General features: G+C 43.3%; 2 long non-coding RNA genes across 14 annotated transcripts; one reads left to right on the top strand and one right to left on the bottom strand.

Annotated features, from left to right (window-relative positions):
• LOC123086199 (uncharacterized) lies at window positions 1–1574 on the bottom strand. Its single transcript, XR_006440668.1, has 3 exons — window positions 1043–1574; window positions 699–920; window positions 1–70 (listed from the first exon to the last, which is right to left on the bottom strand). It is a non-coding gene; the product is annotated as an uncharacterized lncRNA (long non-coding RNA).
• A 6378-nt stretch (window positions 1575–7952) lies between these two features.
• On the top strand, window positions 7953–12859 carry LOC123086196 (uncharacterized). Of its 13 annotated transcripts, none has more exons than XR_006440656.1 (7): window positions 7953–8416; window positions 8573–8956; window positions 9038–9117; window positions 9842–9939; window positions 10040–11098; window positions 11190–12399; window positions 12507–12859. It is a non-coding gene; the product is annotated as an uncharacterized lncRNA (long non-coding RNA). The 13 variants fall into 13 exon arrangements; XR_006440654.1 differs by having other exon boundaries at window positions 7956–8416; window positions 8857–8956; XR_006440655.1 differs by having other exon boundaries at window positions 7956–8416; window positions 8849–8956.
• Window positions 12860–21469: the final 8610 nt, after the last annotated feature.

The following is a 21469-nucleotide window of genomic DNA, read 5'->3' as shown; positions in this document are numbered from 1 at the left end:
CTTGCCTGCATATTGGGTGCAAGAGTTTGGTTCATCCCGTCCGCAGCCTCACTGAAAATTATTGCCCTCCCTGAAAATTAGGACCAATGAATCTGCTTCAAATTACTTCTCTGAACTCTTCTTGTCATCTACATCCATATCACAGCGAGTCTCCTGATGCTCATAAACGAAACAACAATGGAGGCGAGGCAATATATGTTTCCTGTCAAAGCAACCATCTAACACGTACCATGACTCCATATGAGTAGAGATATTGTTTCTACTCTCCTACCCAGAATTATTTAAAGAAAGATCAAAGCTGTAGCAAAATCCTCAATAGGCTAATAGCAATTATAGCACACTCATCCAAAAAAATAGATAAAAATAGTTTTGTCTGCATACGGGAACAGGCTGATCGTTGTCTCAGCTAATAAGCTCCACATCCATCCATACAAACGAACTGCTGCTTTTAATAAACACATCGATCTCCAAAGAAGAGGAACGCTTGTACAGGCGGCCGCACGGGGAGAAGACGATGATGAATACGCGGTAAAAAATAATTATCTAAGGTATGTTACTTGCATTTCCTTAAAAAGAAGGTGGAGCTTCACTATTCCAGCAAGAGCTACTGCTATTCATAGCTCATCCATTGATCATGTAGTATAGTATATGGTAATTGTGGAATGCAGTAGGGACGGAGAATAGTTGGATAAGTTGACCTTTGTTAGCTGCAGCATACATGTTGATGATACCATGGATCATTGTCTTTGTCTTCTTCGTCCATGATTAGGACGTAGGTGTCAGACCACTTGTACAGACAAACACATTACACTGATGCTGTTCTGAATCGAGTAGAAGAATTCCATGGTCCGAACTGCTCTACGTCACATACGTAGCACTACTTCCAGCTGCGGAAAACTTCCTTGAACACCATCAGGGGTCTGGATGTGTGCAATTATATGCGTCAGTCAAATACAATAGTTGATCGGCTAGAACAAGCATGGGGATCATGAATGGCTGGACATAGTCCATCCATCGATGACTCATCCCTTGGTCTAATTACCTTCTGACGTTGAAGGGCCTGATGATGCCGGGAGCGCCGGCTCCACGGAGGACGCAGCTACTGACGCACTTGGAGGTGCACCGAGCCGCCTCAGGTGACCCCGGGTGCTTGATCTGCTCCACTTTTCAGTTGCCTTCTGCTGCTTCTGGCTGGGATGGGCGTCCTCCGGCCACCGCCAGACCGCCACGCAAGCGCACCAACGCCCGCGTCGTCAGGCCTCCATCCCCCTGGGGTCTTGCCGCTTGAGGAAGAGGGTGAGAGGGGCAGGCTTGGGAAGAGAGAGGGGCTCTACCAGATTCGCCGCCGACACCAACGATGTCTTCGCCCGTGTCTCCATCCTTCTCCTCCGCCCCAACACGGCGCCACCGTTGCCCCTACTTCACCACCCAAGCGGTGACGACCCAGCCGGTCCAACCCCTCAGCGACGCGGCTGCCCCGCTCCCATCCTCAGTGTCCCCAACACGAGTTGGCGGCTGGGGTTAGCCGCAGGGGCGCGCGCAGGGAGGGAACGACGAGGAGGTGTTGTGCATCAATTGGGGAGACAAGGGATGAGCCGGTTTGAATCAACGTGAGTTTAATAACAATAATCATGGTAACGCGGCATCATTAGTAGAGGATTACTGTAGCTTAATTATCCGGGTGGCACAAACATGATAAAGAAAGAGAATCATGGGTTTAGAAATCCATACTCTTTCCACCCAAATCATCTAAGAAAAAAGATGAGGAAGAATTTGAACGCTTTGTTGAAATGCTTATGCCAATATTTTTGTGAACTTGTTTGGATGATATTTTAAAGGTGTCCCCTTATGCTAAATATCTGAGAGATATTGTCACTAATAAAATGAAAATACATGAAGCTGAAATCTCCACTATGCTTGTTAATTATTCTTTTAAGGATGGAGTACCTAAGAAATTAGGAGATCTAGGAATACCAACTATACCATGTTCCATCAAAAGAAGTTATGTCAAAACTGTTTTGTGTGATTTAGGAGCGGTGTTAGTGTTATGTCTTTCTCTTTATACAAAAGACTTGATTTGAATAAACTCACACTCACTGAAATATCGTTGCAAATAGCTGACAAGTCAACTACCATATCTATCGGTGTTTGTGAGGATGTGCCTGTTGTGGTTGCAAATGTTACTATCTTGACAGACTTTGTTACACTTGATATGCCCGAGGACAACAACATGTCGATTATCCTTTGTAGACTCCTTTTTAACACTGTAGGGGCTGTTATTGATTGCAACAAAAGCAATGTCGCTTTTCATATCAATGGTAATGAGCATACGACGCACTTCCCGAAGAAACAATTTCAAGTGAATGGTATCAATGTTATTGAAAAATCTTCGACAATTACTGTTGGAAGTTTTAAACTCCCTCTACCTACTGTCAAAAAGAAATATGAAACACTTACTGTTGAGGAGATGCTTATCCCTATTAAGGTAACTTAGTGTTTTACGAAAGTTCTTCGGGTTCATGCTAATTGAAAATGGTTGTTAATAAGACTTGACCAACCTTATTAATGGGTTGTTTTCGACAGGCACGTGGTCGATGAATTTAGTAGGCACAACCTTCTATACCCACCTTTTATTTTCTATTATTTTTAGTTAAATACAATAAAATGCCATGTTTATCCCGTTTTCTGAATTTTCCGTGCAATAAAAAGTGCCCGAAAATGAAAGTGCTCAGAATGACGTGAAATTTTGACACGAATTTTTTCTAAATATTTAAGAATTTTTTGGTACAAAAAACACCACAGGGGGTGTTCAGGTGGCCACTAGGCACCAGGGCACGCCACACCCACCTGGTGCGCCCTGGTGGGTAGTGGGCCCCATAAGGCCCGCCTCACTTATCCCTTTAGCTCACTTCGTGACCTAGCTCTCTCTCTCTCTCTCGTGTTTTTCCTCTCAAACCCATGATTTTTGATCTCCTTGCTCGGAGCTCCGTTCCCGAAACTGTTTTGGGGGATTGCTAGTTCGTATGTGACTCCTCCATTGCTCAAATTAGTTATTGTTCTAGTGGTTTATATTTTGAGTAATTAGCTACTCTTGGTGCTGCTATAAATGACCTTGCATGTTGAATTCCTTGAGTTCCAAGTAGTTTGAATGCTTGATATGGCCTCTAGGAATCCATGTGAGTAGTTACTATCAATCTTGTGAAGTTTTGTTGACATCATTTTGTGGCTCAAAAATTTCAACTTGTTCTTAGGAAGATGGACCTTTTTCGAAGGATTTCATCTAAGAAGAATTCCGAGGGAGTCATCAGTGAATCATCAGCTGATGACATCAACACTCCACGATGGATGGAGGTCCGGCCGTGCGAATGGCCGCACATTGCCTTCATGGAAGAAGTCGGATTCCACCAAGAGTTCAAGCAGTTCATTGCAAATGCTGGACTTACCAACTTCCTGGCAGATGAGTGTGACCAACACCAAACCCTCACGAACTCCTTTGTGCAAAAAATTTATTTTCTAAATAGGCATGAACCTCCTGCAGTGCGGTTTAATTTATATTATAAAACCCGTCAGATACCGCTCACTGAATTTTGTGAGATATGTTTAATTCCCTCTGATGGGGAATTAAGAGTGCCTAGACCGACAGAGTTTGACGTCTTCCTCCTCACTTTGAAAGTGGGTGGGGGAAGGGGCATGTCGAAAGCCACAACCACTATTCTGCAGTTTCCTTCTGTGCATTACATTGCCTTATTTGTCACGAAGTGTCTGACTGCTAGAGAGAAGGGCGGTATACTTAGTGCCCTGGCCTCGCCATTCTAGTCATGCACTCCACAATGACCACACCTACAACTTAGGGGCTATCATTGCATCGTATGCACATTAACAGAACTAAGGGTAAAATCCATGGTGGTATTTATGCCACTCGCTTAGCGAGATGTTTTAGTGTTCAGATACGCCATCATGATTTTCCGTTGCCCAGAGTTTATCTAGATCACCATGCGATGAAGAACCACCACTTTATTTATGCTTCTGATTCTTTTAACCATATTTGTTATAACTTGGTATTTGGTGAGAATACCCGTAATATTATCCCGTTGCCTGCACCTACTTTGTTTGATTTTATTGCTAGGAACGGATAAACCATCCTACCAGCGGATATTGTTGCCTAACAGAACAACCATGCAGCGGTAGAGGAGCAGCCCAGTAGTGGGACGCTCAGATGCCGCCACCTCAGCACTTTCACATGGGACTGGATGGCTATTATGGGTGGCGATTACCAAGCTAGGTCAAATGCCTAAGCTTGGGGGAATACGTATTTCCACTGACATTATATTCATGTTCACACACTTCATTGCAGTTTTTTGGTGTTAATACTTTTTCATTGTATTATCCATGTTAGTTTTATTTTCTCGCTTTCTTCTTATGTGTTTGAAAAACTTTGAGAGGACCCAAAAATATTTCTTGCTTCTTTTCATTTTTTCTCTAGTTTAATTTAGTTGCAGTATTAAAAGAAAACCCAAAAAGATTTCCCGTTTCTTCTTTTGCTTGTTGGAAGCTTTCCCGTGTAAATGGTTTTTCTCGTTTCGTTTTCTTTCCTTAATTTGCTTTCTTTATGAAAAATCAAAAACTCCAAAAATATTTCAGTGTGTTTCTCTAAAATTCTTTTTTTGTTGAGTCGTACTAAGGAGAAGACCACGATGAAAAATGACGAGTGGCTCTCATATGCATTATTATTGATCTAACGAAGAGCCCATATTATTGTCTTCTCCTCTGAATAAAATATTGCAGATTCCAGCTTAGTCCACGACACTTTTGCACTATTATTATTTTCACATCATTCGGTTGTGGAAGTGAAAGGCAATAATGACGATATTTGATGAAGTGATTGTGGCAGGGAAAAGCGAGTATGAACTCAACTTGTTTTGTTTTTGTAACTATATTTAACTTAGTATCCATGATTTAGCATATTATGATTAAACATGTTTGCAATGATAATTAGAGATTACTAGGAAAATCGCTCGTGCTTTGCACCGGGAGATAGGCTTTAAACATGTGTTATGTGACCCACAAGAGCATCTTCACTTCCTAACAAGGATATAAGTCCCCATCCTGAAGAAAACCAAAACTATGAATGTAAGAATGTCATCATATAAAATTACTTAGAAAATTGTAAAAATGGGCCAACCGATCAGCAATAGGAACAAAACAAAACTCATGAGAGGAATACAACAACAATAGTTTTCAGCGAGTGAAACTTGCTTCTAACCATCAGGATTTGATAAGTTGCTACTAACTGGTGGCACAATGAGTAATCTTTTCTAGATGCAGTAAGTTCGGTTTCCAACATAACAGTAGCTACCTTGCATGCATGTTATGTTTCACTGGAAAAAAATTGATAGCAGGTCTCGTACTGAGAACACAAACAACTCACACTTTAAATTGAGATGGCTCTTCTTCACAAAATAAAAATAAGATGTAGATTTTCTTCATACTGAAAACACAAACCACTCAAACAACTGTGGCAGCTTTAAGCACTCTCATCAATGTGCCTATGTCAAACCAATGTAGATTTTCCAACATGGATTTAGTGACGGCAATAAATGATTCACAGCCAGTAAAAATGAAGAAGGGAAATAGAGGATAACTGGAAACTCAAAAAGGAAGGAAGCAAAAATGTTTTGGGTGCTTACAGTCCGATCCAAATACCTTGTTCCATTCGAGGCAAAAGTTGAAGTGCCTTCTACAATAATATTAGTCATGTCCACCTTGGCAAGCCTAGACAACGCGAAATAGAAATTCATACAAAAAAATCAAACATTATTCATTCGCAGGAAATTAACATGAATTTTCTAGCGATTCTGCAAAGAGCAGTTGACATATTTACATTGTATGATAATTTTGTAAACGAAAAAAGGATCCTCGAGCTTATCCTACACGTGGTGGTAAGAGTCTCTGATGTAATGGACGCGTACATAAGAACACAACGACCTGTGGTGATTGGAGAGGTGGAGAGGTGAAGCTAGGACAGTGTTAGTCAGGCCTAGGGTGGTGCGGGGGGGGGGGGGGGGGGGGGGGGGAGGGTAGACTAACAAGGATTACCCATTGTATGTTTGGGTAGACTAACAAGGGGAGGTGAAGCTGAGGGTAGACTAAATGGGCAACCAACTCAGCTGGGCCATTGTATGTTTGGAAAAACAAGGATTACCCATTTAGTCTACCATGCAAGGAGGATTTTCGGTCGCCTCATTATTCCGGCCCACCCTGCCGAGGGAAGCCACACAACCGAACAGGCAAAGCTGGCCCAAAGCCTGGTGCAGAAAAGTACGCGATGGTTGGCTGAATCGAACTCTAGACCCTTTTAAATAGTCCCATACCGCTACCTTAAACTCAATCTTTGTAATTTATATACATCTTCGAGTTTCCTCGGTATCAAGGAGCCATCTCGGAAACCAGTAAAGAAGGAAATAGGTCCTTCCATAATAAAGAAGGAAAGAGAGAAAAAATAAAGAAGGAAAGAGGGAGGGATTTCATGTCTCTTAACAGAATAAGGAAGATAAGAAAGAAAAAATAAAGAAGGAAAGAGGAGGGCGATTTCATGAGTTTCCTCGGTATTAAGGAGCCATCTCGGAAACCAATAAAGAAGGAAATAAGTCCTTCATAATAAAGAAGGAAAGAGAGAAAAATAAAGAAGGAAAGAGGAGGGATTTCATGACTCTTGACATATAAGGAAGAAAAGAAAGAAAAATAAAGAAGGAAAGAGGGATCGGATTTCATGTGGAAAGAGGAGGGGGGATTTCATGTCGTATGGCAGAATAAGGAAGGAAAGAAAGAGGGCGGTCTCCAAAAACAAAAATAAACATTTGTTCTTATTTTTCTGCTCGACCCGCTAGCGCTCGTCACAAACTCTTACAATGTTGGTCACCAAAGCACAAGTAGGTGGACTCACTGTTGTGTGCGACACAAACTCCACACTTTACTTTGTCATATTAGCCACTGATGAAGGATATTTGTACAATGCTCCTAATATAATTGCCCCGCAAAAAATGCTTCTAATAACATTACCTCGCAAAAAATGCTTCTAATATCGTTCAACACAAATAGTGCTATGCTACCCATTCCCTAAACCTACCCAACACTGGTTCATGGAAATATTTGTTGCTCCATAGTGAAGCAAGAACGTTGTACTAAGACTTTACTATTTTCATTATAGTGCGCTATTTTTGGGGCATCACTAAGCAACGTCAACAAATATGTGAAAAGATACTCGCGACCAGATGGATTTAAATTGCACACACCTACAGTACACTTTACAAATTCCTTTTACGGTTATGTTTTTGCACAACACATCTTTTCATGTTGTTTCTCATGCGGCAATGTGGAAGATTTCAAAGAGTTTACTGATGTTACCATGTCTGACAGTCGGTCATGGGAGAAGGAGGAGGGGGAAGGGTCTTGAGCTATTGGGTTCCGAAAGTATGTTTATTTTTTCTTCTTCTCCCGTTGCAACGCACGGGCATTTGTGCTAGTTTTTTTATTTTTCTATCCCTAATAATAAAGCACGAATTGACTCCATGGGTTTACCGTCACAATACGCTTTTTTCTCATATCATAATACGCTTTTATGATCTGTATATAGACAAAATTGTAATATAAACAAGATGATACTAATAGTCGTAAAGTCCCTCTCCGTTTAGATATTCCACTCGCAGTCTTCATAAGGGCCTGTTCGGCAACTCCCCAGCGCCAAGAAATCCTTAAATCTGGCTTCCCGATCTGGCTTCCAGCTTCCAGACGAAAATTAAGGATCAGGAAAACCGTTCGGCACTAGAACTCCCCGATCCAGTCGCTCGTGTTGGGCTTCTAGCGGCCTAGCCCATTAAGCTCATTTCTGGCCTGGTAGGGACGAACCGTTTCGTTTCTTTCATGTTCGGGCCAGCTCTGCTCGCGGATTCGCGGAAGCTGGAAGCTGGCGAGCTCCCGAACAGGCCCTAAGTCAGCCGAACCGGTACGGGAGAGAAAAAAATTGCCCAGCCACGCACGTCCCGGCCTCCCAATCTCATCTCCACCGGCAGCGCAACACCACCTCCTACCCTGCCCTCACCGCGCGCCGCCGGACACACCCCGCCGTCGAGCGCCACCACCGCCTACCCTCCTCCCATCGGGATCCCCCCGATCCAAAAATCCATCCACCCAGTCCTCTCCTTGATTTCCAAATCGAGCCTACCGGCAGCCTCCCTGCGCAGCTGTGCCCCCGCGCCTCTGCCTCACCGAGCGCCCGACCAGGCCGTCGTTCGTCACCCGCGGATCTGGCCGCCCCTCACCTTCCCCATGGGCTGCACCTCACAGCGCCGCCGCCCCTGCCAAGCTCCGCCGCTGGAGGATGAAATTCTGTCAATGCCCACTGTCTTCAAGTAATACTGTAAGTTCTGTCAATGTATACTCTGTCTTCAAGTAATCGATGTTGCTAGAATACTTACTGTCGTGTGCACACCTTGAGATCATGGCCAGCACACAACTCAGGTCATGGCTTGTTGCCTCATATAAACCTGCATAAATATGCAAAATTGTACTGCAGGTTGCATGGGTAGCAGTGGAGAATCCAGACGCTTGCTGTTGTCCCTTGCAGAGGTCCAGGAAAAAAAGTGTAGTGGTTCAGGAAAAACAGAGAGGAGCTGCTCTGTTATTCCTTTAGTCAATCTTTTGGCCTATCTCCTTCTGTATTATGATTTCCATCTTGAGAGAAAAAAAGGAAAAACATGTAAAGTTGTATGTTTTTTTATGTTTGCAATTTTTTGTTTTGTGGAGAATTAAAGGATCGTGTATGCTTGCCGTTGAATCCAACTGTTTTTAGTTTTTTAGTGTCCAGGAAAAAATCTTGGGAACATTTGTCATGCTAGCCACCTGACGCTCGGCATATCCTCTCCCTCGTGGCATCCAGCTTTGCTGCAGGGACCAAAAGGTGCTCCATCACCGGATTCATCATATTGGAATCCTCTCTTCTTGTGTGGTTTAGTCAACTTTGTTTTCCTGTATCGTACAGTTGGGGTCAAGATCGAAGTCGGCTGAGCTATTGGGTGGCTCTGAAGATGTGTTTGTGTTAGAGATTAGTTTACATGCAAAGTAAGTTCTGTAAGAAAAGTATTACTGCGCACCACTCCAATTTGTTCCTTGAACTGATAAGATCTGGTCCAGTAGTACTCCTGCAAATCTGAGGCAAGACGTTCTGCATGTTTCTATTATCCTGCACAATAAGCAATATGTGTGTCCTCACCATAGTGGTGGAGCACATACACTTCAAATCATCCGTTCTCTTGTTCCCCAAAATAAATTCATTCGTTCTAACCATTAGCCATATAATTGTACAGATAGACCATATAAATGGGATTCTTTCTGTAAATAGAAATCAACCTGATTTGATTATGTTTCATGTCCATAATAGTTTTCTCTTGGTAGAAAAAACATAAACATGTACATACAGATTATATTTCTGCTCATTGCAAGAGGATATGAGGATTTCTACTATTATACTGACAGAATGATAGCATCACCTCAAGCATGTAACCGTGGGAGTTAGTCTTTGTTACCTGACCTGAATGTTGTTGTAAACACAAATATGTCCTAAGAATTAGGGTAAGAATGAAGCCAATAACTGTTGAATGTCAACAGATGTAGCTCTTTTAATCCCACAAAAGTTAGTCATAAAGGTGGCCACATTGCTGCATTTGATTGTTCCCTACAAGAATGAGATTGAGTATTCTGTGCTTGCCACATGCCATCAACGTACTATTCTCATTCTAATTAATTTTTGATGTTCCTAAACTTGATTTTGTTCTTGCCTTTATAGACAAGCCTCAGCATATTTGAGATGATGGCTGTTGCTGCACGTGAAGAGTTGGTTAATATGAAGAAGTTCCTAATTAACTGACTTGAGCCATTTGCACAGTAAGTTATTTGCTTTTATCATTGTGTAGTGGAAGGATAGTTTATTTGCTTTTTTTGTCCTATGACACAGTTTCTCAACTCGACCAACCGTGCTTCACAGGAACCGGTGCTCTCCCGTTGCAACATACGGGCATTTGATGAGAGAACGGACGTAAGCACATTGACATAAATATATGCAGGAAGGAATTAAAGGAGAGACTACACAACTCGGGTGACAAAGAGTTGTGCCTATGGCCGATTAAATAGAACTAAAAAAAGTCTGCGTCTATAGTGAGACACCTCGAGGAAAAAAGATCGGATGATGAGAAAGGAAAAAGGAGAGATTGGATCGGGACAACGTACAACCTGGATTCAGGTTTTAGCACACGATGGACGAGCTGCAGGCCACGGCGGACGCTGGAGGCACAGGCCCATCGCAGACAGGGGTAGGCCTGGGTGAAGTCCGGCAAGGTGTGTGTGTGTTGCAGATAGATGGAGGCACTGGGACGGGGCGGCAAGGTGTGTTTGTTGCAGATAGATGGAGGCACTGGGACGGGGCGGCAAGGTCCAAGACGACGGGTCACGAGAGCAGGTTGTGGTTGTCTGCATATATATGTATTCCCCTCCGTTAACAACGGTTGGATGAAGCTTTGGAGTACTATAAACTTCCAGGGAAGGTAAAACCCATCTTTGGCATATTTGTTTTCAGAGTATTGATGTTGGAGATGAAGGGGAGCCTTGGCGCAGTGGTAAAGCTGCTGCCTTGTGACCAAGAGGTCACGGGTTCAAGTCCTGGAAACAGCCTCTTACAGAAATGTAGGGAAAGGCTGCGTACTATAGACCCAAAGTGGTCGGACCCTTCCCCGGACCCTGCGCAAGCGGGAGCTACATGCACCGGGCTGCCCTTTTTTTTAGTATTGATGTTGGAGATGACCTTAAGATGAGAAAGACTAAAGATTTGGTAAGCTGTCCATACTGCCTCAAGGGGGGAAGTTTTTATCACTGCTTTTTGGTTGTATTTATATAAGAAGCATGGAGGGAGCTGGAACTAATTTGTGATTTCTCCTGGCCATTTTTTTCTTCTAAAAAGAGTAAGTTTCCCGGTGTTCAAACATTGTAGATCAGAAATGTTCTTCATCGATGCCCATCCCAATTGCTAACAATTCTTTTGCACACTCAGGTTTGTGCTTTTCTGTGGTAATTTACTAAACATACTTTGGGTTATGATCCTTTGACATACACTTATGCCCTCCCCTACACATTATTTTTAGGTTGCCAAATATAGTACGAAGGAACTATAGCAAGCGAATTGTTGAGTTTGCCAAGCATAATGGCAGAAGAAGCACACCTAATTTTGGCAGATCATATAAAGAGAATATCGAGCAAAGATGCTTTGAGATTTACCCATGACTATATGCGGTTCCTATAAAGTCCTGTTGCATGTTTAATGATTGCCACAATAGTTTCTTTTCATGCACCAGAGAATTATATTTTTTGTATCAGGTAAATAATTCTTTTCCCACTGTTATTTTTCCAGATCAAGATCGAGAGATAGACAAGGGGTAATGGTAGCTCGTGCAGTGATAGAGTGCTGGGGAGGCTGCCGGTGTCGTTGCCGAGTGCTGGGGAGGCTGCTGAACAAGTTTATTTATTTGTCGTGTGAATTGTTCCACACTTCTGATCATCATATTGTATGATGAGCAGTTGGCCATCTCTTATTCTGTGGGGATATGGTCCGTTTGTATTCTTCTAATTGATTCGGTTCACAATTCTAGCCGATGAAATTTGGTCTACATTTATGTGTACGTATGCTATACTATATACTGGAACTTGTGCTTGCCCGTTATATGATTATACTACAAGTAGACAAATGTAAATGTCCATAGTAATAAACTTGTGGTCATAGGACTACTAGCTTAAAGTTTGTTAGATTATGTAAATGGGCATTTTTGTTGTCTGCTCTTTAGGTTTCCATAGCATGAGGTGGTGCTCTTGCTTTTTAAAAACACATATAAACTGCCATCTATACTGAACAATGGGGCTTCCTGTCTAAACTGGAGTAGTAATTTGAGGCTGAAAGGACCAACATTAGCAGCAATAATATTAATATCCATTAGAAGAGTTTTCTGCACTGAGCCCGTGGGTCTCACAAAGATATAAGATATATAGAATGTTGTAAAGATCAGCTTACCTTCTCATGCAATGGAACAATTGTGTGTCTTGATCTTTTCCGTTTTCTTTGGTTTTGCAGCCTAGAATTTTTAGGCACGCGCATATAGATTGGAGCATCTAATAGTAGTTGAAAGTGTTTTTGAGTAAAAATGCAACTAATACTCAATTTTCTAGGACTTGATACATCATGGTCTTCTTGTGCCTTGTTGTTTGGTTGGTGTAGAATCCCTCAGCTCTTACCAAGAGGCTCTAGCTTCGAACCTGACTCTTTTAGTAGTTGGAGTGTTGCACACATGGAATTGATCGCAGGTACTTCATCTAAAGATCCCAAGATCAGAATTTTATTACCCTATGTCGAGACCTGCATTTTTGCTATGGTGCACTCTAAGCTTTCTAAATTTTGTTACGAGGTTTAGAGAGGAAGCGAAGCAGCAACAGTTTGGGTTCAGAGAAGATTAGGAGCAGCAGTTCATTGGAGAAGGAGAGGTACAGCAACCGAGGGCAGCAGCAGAGAGCAGAATCAGCAGGTCAGGGGCGGCAGCAGAGGATCAGAAGCAGAGATGAGTTCGATTCAATTGCCATTGATAATGATTGAGACTTGAGTTTGCACCACCCTTGTTTTACTAAATAGTTTGTCCTTTTTCACTTGTGATTATGCACTAGAGATTTGCAAGGATGCATTGGATTCTTTTTATACTGATTTGATGCACTCTGACTTTGGAATGCGAACAAATGTGATCTTCAATTGGCATTGATGATTCAGACTTTAGTTTGCTAATACTGTACTTGACATAACCTTGAGTGTTACTCCGCTATACTAAGTGGATTGAGCTTTTTGTTATCTCGGTGTCTTGAAAGCAAACTCTGTTCAAGGTTCCTTCTTTATCTTAGGCTCAGTACAGTGCTCATAATCTCAACTGAGTAGCAAGCTTATAGCTGGAGTGTATTTCAGTTGACCAACATGGCCGGAGGTGTGAACCAAACTGACAACAGAGATATCCAGTCTCTCATGCTTTATTCTTCATGTAGTACAATGAAGTTTGTTTGTAGCTAACTTAGTCCTCTCGGACCTCTTGCTTGATACAAGGTATGAACATGTCGTACACTGACCGTGGAAAACGTTTGGACCTCATTTATAAAGATACATGTCACTGTGGTAGCTGAAAAATAATTTGATGGCCAAGAACCATCGAACCTATGGTGCACTTCTGAACTGTTATTGCTCATCTAAAAAAGAAGAGAAAGCAACACACCTTTATCACAAGATGGACGAGCTTGGCATCAATCAACAATCTGATATCCCTTTATATGAAGTAAGGCCAGCATCAAAAGAAACTTAAGGGCCATGATTTAGAAGGTCACATAAATATCTAGATTGATCCTTAGTAGTCAGGGCTGTTTGGTAGATTCACTTCATAATACTCAATTTTCTCCTGCTTGTATCATCATCACTGTGTAATGTAGCATAGTACTCCCTCTGTAAAGAAATATAAGAGCATTTAGATCACTATTTTTAAAAACCTAAGCGTTTTTATATTTATTTTTTACGGAGGGAGTACTATGCACAAAGATCAGCACCTAAATTACTTGAATGTTGGATCAGGTTTTTTTACTTAAAAAAGGTGATTTTGTTTCTCCTGGTGCATTGTTATTTGTAGGCGTCATTATTCTATAATTTCTGACGTTCTGCAGGTTAACAGAAATGTCACATATAATTGGTATTGAACTACAAAATATTTATGTCTCCGTTGCAATGAGTCTATCGGGTTCACCGTCGTGGCATTTTTGCAAGAGGCCCCTAACTTTTTATTTAATCAACCCACAGACCCTTTTTTATAAGTGGCTAAACCAAAAAACGATTCATTCTTCAACCCGCAATCCTTATTGCTGCGCTCGTCACATCTGGCGGCGGCAGCGATGCGGTGGCAGCGAGGCGGGAGGCATGCGCAGAGATGGAGGAGACATGGAGAGTCGTCCGGGGGCGAGGAGTTCGCCGGCGTCGACGCCATGGACCATGGCGACGCAGGCTTGCAGGGGATAGCAAGAAGACGAGCAAAGGGGAGCATCGTGGATGGGAGATGCTGGCAACGGGTTAACCGGGAACGCATCGGCGAGGGCAACCGACAGCAGCGGCGCGAACCGAAAGGAGGCGGCCATGGCTTCCTTCAGCGCCAACAGGGAAGAGAAAGAGGGTGAGAGTGGGGCGATGGGGCACAGAGGGAGGAGGAGAACGCGCGAGAGACGCGGGTGGCGGCGGTGGAGGACCTCGCCGGCGGCAGCGGCCGATCGGTGCAGGGGATCGGGCGCGCGCTGCTCCTCTCCTCCTGGCGGCGCGAGGTGAGGTCGAGGAGATCGAGAGGAGGCAGACGAGTGAGAATCGGGCTAGGGTTCTCTAAGTGGTGGGGATAAGTGGAGGCCTGGCTGGGGTGTGCTGGAATGGGCCGGCCTGTTTTTAAAGAAAAGAAGGGATTTCCCTCTATTGGGAGGGTAGAAATCATTTTGCTCAAAAAAAGAGGGTAGAAATCATGCGAGAGTTGCGTTCTTTTGTTCTACGTGGTGTGGGGACTGCATTTGTGGCTGAGAAAAAGGGTGTGGGAAATCTCCATGTAGTTTTTTTTAACGTGGATGGGTCATAGGTCTTAATTGGCCGACTTTAATTACTGTATTTCGGTTAATTTGGGAATTCGGTTAGCAAATTCCAATGACCGAGCTCAACTCAATAATTCCGGTTTTTTATCATTCGCTAACCGATTGAACAATCGAAGTTTCAATCCTCAGTTTTTTTCACTTTGGTTCCTGTTTTTTCGTCTTTGGTTCTCGGTTTTTATACTCATCCTTAGGCACAAGGGAAGGAGGAGGGGATCGAGCTGCGCTAGGGTTTGTTAGGCGTGGGCCGGCTAAAAAGGATGGTCAAGTAGGCCGGTGTTGAGGCAAGGCAGGCAAATTGTTGTAGGCCAGCTTTCGGTTCTACCAAAAATGTTATTTTATTAACTAATAGTACTATTTCGATAATTCACACAAGATCTCATAAATTTATATATATTCCCAAATATACATTCAACAAGCCTCTCTGGAAATAAACAAAACATAGAGTGAGGTGTGGCTATAATTTTACAATGACAGACCCAGTAAAGAAGGAATGCAAGTTGTGTACGGGGTTGAGATGTGTGTGGCTATAACGTGGCAATAAGAGAGTGACCCAGTAAAAAGAGAATGAACATTACGTGGGTTGAGGTATGTAGCTATAACATGACAATAAAAACATGACTGTATGGCCATATAAAGTGACATACAAGAGAGACCTCATAAAGAAGGAATGAACAATATTGATGTTTCCTCTCTCATTGATATACAATGCTACTCAAGATGAACGAGTCGATAATGTTGTAACTGAAAACCGTAGTTTGCCGAATCTAAAAGACCGACTGTACCATGTCTGTTTTTTCCCGTTGCAATGCACAGGCCCTTTTACTAGTATATATTTCCCTAATAATAAATCACGGATTGACTCCGTGGGTTCACCGTCACAATATGCTTTTCCCCGTGAATTTACGCTTTCAGTTTAAAAAAAACTCATATTCAAGGTGGTACTAATTTTTTTGCTTAGATAATTTTCGGTTTCATCAGCTCCTACATCACGTTTCCCATCGGTCACGCCTCCCTATCTCAGCCCATACGTCACCTGCATGGGCCTCAGCCCACCGAATCAAATCCAGCAGCCAGACAAGTCGATAGAAGAGACAGAAAGAAAATACATGTGTCCATACACGGAGCACGGGCTCTCGCCTCCTCTCTCGCTCGCAGCCGCCACCACCTGTTGGGGAACGTAGCAGAAATTTAAAATTTTCTACGCATCACCAAGATCAATATATGGAGTCATCTAGCAACGAGGGAGAGAGAGTGCATCTACATACCCTTGTAGATCGCTAAGCGGAAGCGTTCAAGTGAACGGGGTTGATGGAGTCGTACTCGTCGTGATCCAAATCACCGATGATCCTAGTGCCGAACGGACGGCACCTCCGCGTTCAACACACGTACAGCCCGGTGACGTCTCCTACGCCTTGATCCAGCAAGGGGAGAAGGAGAGGTTGGGGAAGACTCCATCCAGCAGCAGCACGACGGCGTGGTGGTGGTGGAGGAGCGTGGGACTCCAGCAGGACTTCGCCAAGCACTACGAGAGACAAGGAGGGAGAGGGGTAGGGCTGCGCCAACAGGGGAGGAACTTCATGTGTTGTGCTGCCCCTTTGCCTCCACTATATATAGGTGGGAGGGAGGGCTGCGCCCCCACCTAGGGTTTCCTCCCTAGGGGTGGCGGCAGCCCTAGATCCCATCTAGGGTGGCGGCCACAAGGGGGAGAGGGGGAGGCGCACCTGAGGTGGGCCTTAGGGCCCATCTGCCCTAGGGTTTGCCCCCCTCCCCTCTTGGAGGCGCCTTGGGCCTTGGTGGGAGGCGCCCCAGCCCACCTAGGGGCTGGTCCCTTCCCACTATTGGCCCATGTAGGCCTCCGGGGCTGGTGGCCCCACCCGGTGGACCCTCGGACCCCTCCGGTGGTCCTGGTACACTACCGGTGATGCCCGGAACACTTCCAGTGGCCAAAACCATACTTCCTATATATTAATCTTTACCTCCGGACCATTCGGGAACTCCTCGTGACGTCCGGGATCTCATCCGGGACTCCAAACAACATTCGGTAACCGCGTACACACTTTCCCTATAACCCTAGCGTCATCGACCTTAAGTGTGTAGACCCTACGGGTTCGGGAGTCATGCAAACATGACCGAGACAACTCTCCGGTCAATAACCAACAGCAGGATCTGGATACCCATGTTGGCTCCCACATGCTCCATGATGATCTCATCGGATGAACCATGATGTCAAGGACTTAATCAATCCCGTATACAATTCCCTTTGTCTAGCGGTACGATACTTGCCCGAGATTCGATCATCGGTATCCCGATACATTGTTCAATCTCGTTACCGGCAAGTCTCTTTTACTCGTTCCGTAACACATCATCCCGTGATCAACTCCTTGATCACATTGTGCACATTATGATGATGTCCTACCGAGTGGGCCCAGAGATACCTCTCCGTTTACACGGAGTCACAAATCCCAGTCTCGATTCGTGCCAACCCAACAGACACTTTCGGAGATACCTGTAGTGTACCTTTATAGCCACCCAGTTACGTTGTGACGTTTGGCACACCCAAAGCACTCCTACGGTATCCGAGAGTTGCACAATCTCATGGTCTAAGGAAATGATACTTGACATTAGAAAAGCTTTAGCATACGAACTACACGATCTTTGTGCTAGGCTTAGGATTGGGTCTTGTCCATCACATCATTCTCCTAATGATGTGATCCCGTTATCAACGACATCCAATGTCCATGGTCAGGAAACCGTAACCATCTATTGATCAACGAGCTAGTCAACTAGAGGCTTACTAGGGACATGGTGTTGTCTATGTATCCACACATGTAGCTGAGTTTCCTATCAATACAATTCTAGCATGGATAATAAACGATTATCATGAACAAGGAAATATAATAATAACCAATTTATTATTGCCTCTAGGGCATATTTCCAACAGTCTCCCACTTGCACTAGAGTCAATAATCTAGTTTACATCGCCATGTGATTAACACTCACAGGTCACATCGCCATGTGACCAACATCCAAGAGTCTACTAGACTCAATGATCTAGTTCACATCACTATGTGATAAACACTCAAAGAGTTCTGGGTTTGATCATGTTATGCTTGTGAGAGAGGTTGTAGTCAACGGGTCTCGCCATATTCAGATCCCTATGTACTTCGCAAAACTTTGTGTCATATCATAGATGATGCTACCACGTTCCACTTGGAGCTATTCCAAATTGTTGCTCCATTATACGTATCCGGTATCTTTACTCAGAGCTATCCGGATAGGTGTTAAGCTTGCATCGACGTAACTCTTTATGTCGAACTCTTTATCACCTCCATAACCGAGAAACATTTCCTTATTCCTCTAAGGACAATTTTGACCGCTATCTGGTGATCCATTCCTAGATCACCTTTGTACCCTCTTGCCATACATGTGGCAAGGCACACATGCGGTACTCAGCATGGCATACCGTATAGAGTCTATGACAATAGCATAGGGGTCGACCTTCGTCCTTCCTCTTTCTTCTGCCGTGGTCAATCTTTGAGTCTTACTCAACTTCACACCTTACAACTCAGGTAAGAACCCCTTCTTTGACTGATCTATTTTGAACTCCTTCAAAAACATGTCAAGGTGTGCGTTCTTTGAAAGTATCATCAGGCGTCCTGATCTATCTCTATAGATCTTGATGCCCAGTATGTAAGCAGCTTTATCCAGGTCTTCCTTTGAAAAAAATACTCTTCAAACAACCATTTATGCTTTCCAGAAATTCTACATTATTTTGGATCAACAATATGTCATCCACATATACTTATCAGAAATGTTGTAGTGCTCCCACTCACTTTCTTGTAAATACAAGTTTCTAGCAAACATTGTATAAACCTAAAAGCTTTGATCACTCCATCAAACATATATTCCGATTCCGAGATGCTTGCTCTAGTCCATAGAAGGATCGCTGGAGCCAGTATACCTTTTAGCATCCTTAGGATCGACAAAACCTTTTATTGTATCACATACAACTTTTTCTTACAAAAACTGGTAAGAAAACTTGTTTTGACATCCATCTATCAGATTTCATAATCGAAAAACACAACTAATGCTAACATGATTCCGACGGACTTAAGCATCGCTGCGAGTGAGAAATTCTCATCGTAGTCAACTCCTTGAACTTGTGAAAAGAATCTTTCCCACAAGTCGAGCTTCATAGAAGGTAACATTACCGCCCACGTCCGTCTTCTTCTTAAAGATCCATTTATCTCGATGGGTTGCCGATCAACGGGCAAGTCCACCAAAGTCCATACATGGATCCTATCTCGGATTTCATGGCTTCTAACCATTTGTCGGAATATGGGCCCACCATCGCTTCTCCATAGCTCGTAGGTTCATTGTTGTCTAACAACATGATATCTAAGACAGGATTACCGTACCACTTAGGAGTAGTACATATCCTTGTCGACCTACGAGGTTCGATAGCAACTTGATCCGAAGCTTCATGATCACTATCATTAACTTCCTATTCAACAGACGTAGGCACCACAGAAAACATCTTTCTGTGTTGCATCACTTTCTGGTTGAAGTAAAGGTTCGACAACCTCATCAAGTTCTATCTTCCTCCCACTCAATTCTTTCGAGAGAAACTCCTTCTTGAGAAAGGAACCGTTCTTAGCGACAAACAATTTGCCCTCGGATCTGAGATAGAAGGTGTACCCAACTGTCACCTTTGGGTATCCTATGAAGATGTGTTTGTCCGCTTTGGGTTCGAGCTTCTCCGGCTGAAGCCTTAAGCATCGCAGCCCCAAACATTAAAAAACGACAACTTTGGTTTCTTTCCAAACCAATGTTCATATGACGTCGTCTCAACGGACTTAGATGGTGTCCTATCTAAAGTGAATGCAGCTGTCTCTAACGCATATCCTCAAAATGAAAACGGTAGATCGGTAAAAGACATCATAGATCGCACCATATCTCATAAGGTTCGATTACGACATCCGGACACACCATAACCCAGTGGTGTTCCAGGTGGCTTCAACTGTGAAACAATTCCACAATGTCTTAAGTGATTGCCAAACTCACAACTCAGAAAATCCCCTTTTGATCAGATCGTAGGAACATGATCTTATTGTTATGATGATTCTTAACTTCACTCTGAAATCGCTTGAACTTTTCAAACGTTTCAGACTTGTGCTTCATTAAGTAAATATACCTATATCTACTCAAATCGTCAGTGAAGATGAGAAAATAGCGATATCCACCGCACGCTTCAATTCTCATTGGATCACACGCATCAGCATGCATGATTTCCAACAAGTCACTTGCCCGTTTCATTGTACCTGAGAACGGGGTCTTAGTCATCCTGATATGACCTAAGCGGCAGTGCCACGAGAAAGTGGTACTATCATTGTTAACTCTACATCTTTTGGCGTGAACATGTGTATTACCACGACCGAGATTCAATGAACCATTCACATAGGGTGCATGACCATGAAAGGTATCATTCATGTAAACAGAATAACCATTATTCTCTAACTTAAATGAATGACCGTATTGCAATGAACATGATCTAATCATATTCATGCTCAACGTAGACACCTGATAACATTTATCTAGGTTCAATACTAATCCCGAAGGCAGATGGAGCGTGCGATGGTGATCTCATCAACTTTGGAAACACTTCCAACACACATCGTCACCTCGCCCTTAGCCAGTCTCCGTTTAGTCCATTGCTTTTGCTTCAAGTCACCAATAATAGCAACTGAACCGGTATCCAATACCCAGGTGCTACCAGGAGTACTAGTAAGGTACACACTAATAACACGTATATACTTTGTTGAAGTTGCCAGCCTTCTTATCTACCATGCATTTGGGGTAATTCCACTACCAGTGACCGTTCCCCTTACAATAGAAGCACTTAGTCTCGGGTTTGGGTTCAACCTTGGGTTCCTTCACTGGAGCGGCAACTGGTTTGCCATCCATAAAGTTTCCCTTCTAGCCCTTGCCCTTCTTGAAACCAGTGGTCTTGTTAAACCATCAACACTTGATGCTCCTTCTTGATTTCTACCTTTTGCGGTCTTAAGCACCGTGAACAGCTCCGGGATCAACTCCATCCCTTGCATGTCATAGTTCATCACGAAGATCTAGTAGCTTAGTGATAGTGGCTAGAGAACTCTATCAATCACTATCTTATCTGGAAGTTTAACTCCCACTTGATTTAAGTGATTGTAGCACCCAGACATTCTGAGCACATGCTCACTAGCTGAGCTATTCTCCTCCATCTTGTTGGCAAAAGAACTTGTCAGAGGTCTCACACCTCTCAACACGGGCATGAGCCTGAAATCCCAATTTCAGCTCTTGGAACATCTCATATGTTCTATGGCGTTCAAAACATCATTGGAATCCCGATTCTAAGCCGTAAAGTATGGTGCACTAAACTATCAAGTAGTCATCAGGATGTGTCTGTCAGGTGTTCACAACATCCACAGACGACGTTGTAGGGGTTTGCACATCGAGCGGTGCATCAAAGATGTAAGCCTTCTGTGTAGCAGTGAGGACACTCCTCGGACTATGGACCCAGTCTGCATCATTGCTTACAATATCTTTCAACTTAATCTTTCTCTAGGAACGTATTGAAACAGGGAGCTACAACATGAGCTATTTATCTACAACATATTTGCAAAGATAATTTAGACTATGCTCATGATAATTGAGTTCATCTAATCAAATTATTTAATGAACTCCCACT

Source organism: Triticum aestivum, chromosome 4A, assembly GCF_018294505.1.
Source record: "Triticum aestivum cultivar Chinese Spring chromosome 4A, IWGSC CS RefSeq v2.1, whole genome shotgun sequence".
Lineage (NCBI taxonomy): Eukaryota > Viridiplantae > Streptophyta > Magnoliopsida > Poales > Poaceae > Triticum > Triticum aestivum.
This window is presented reverse-complemented; position numbering and strand designations above follow the sequence as displayed.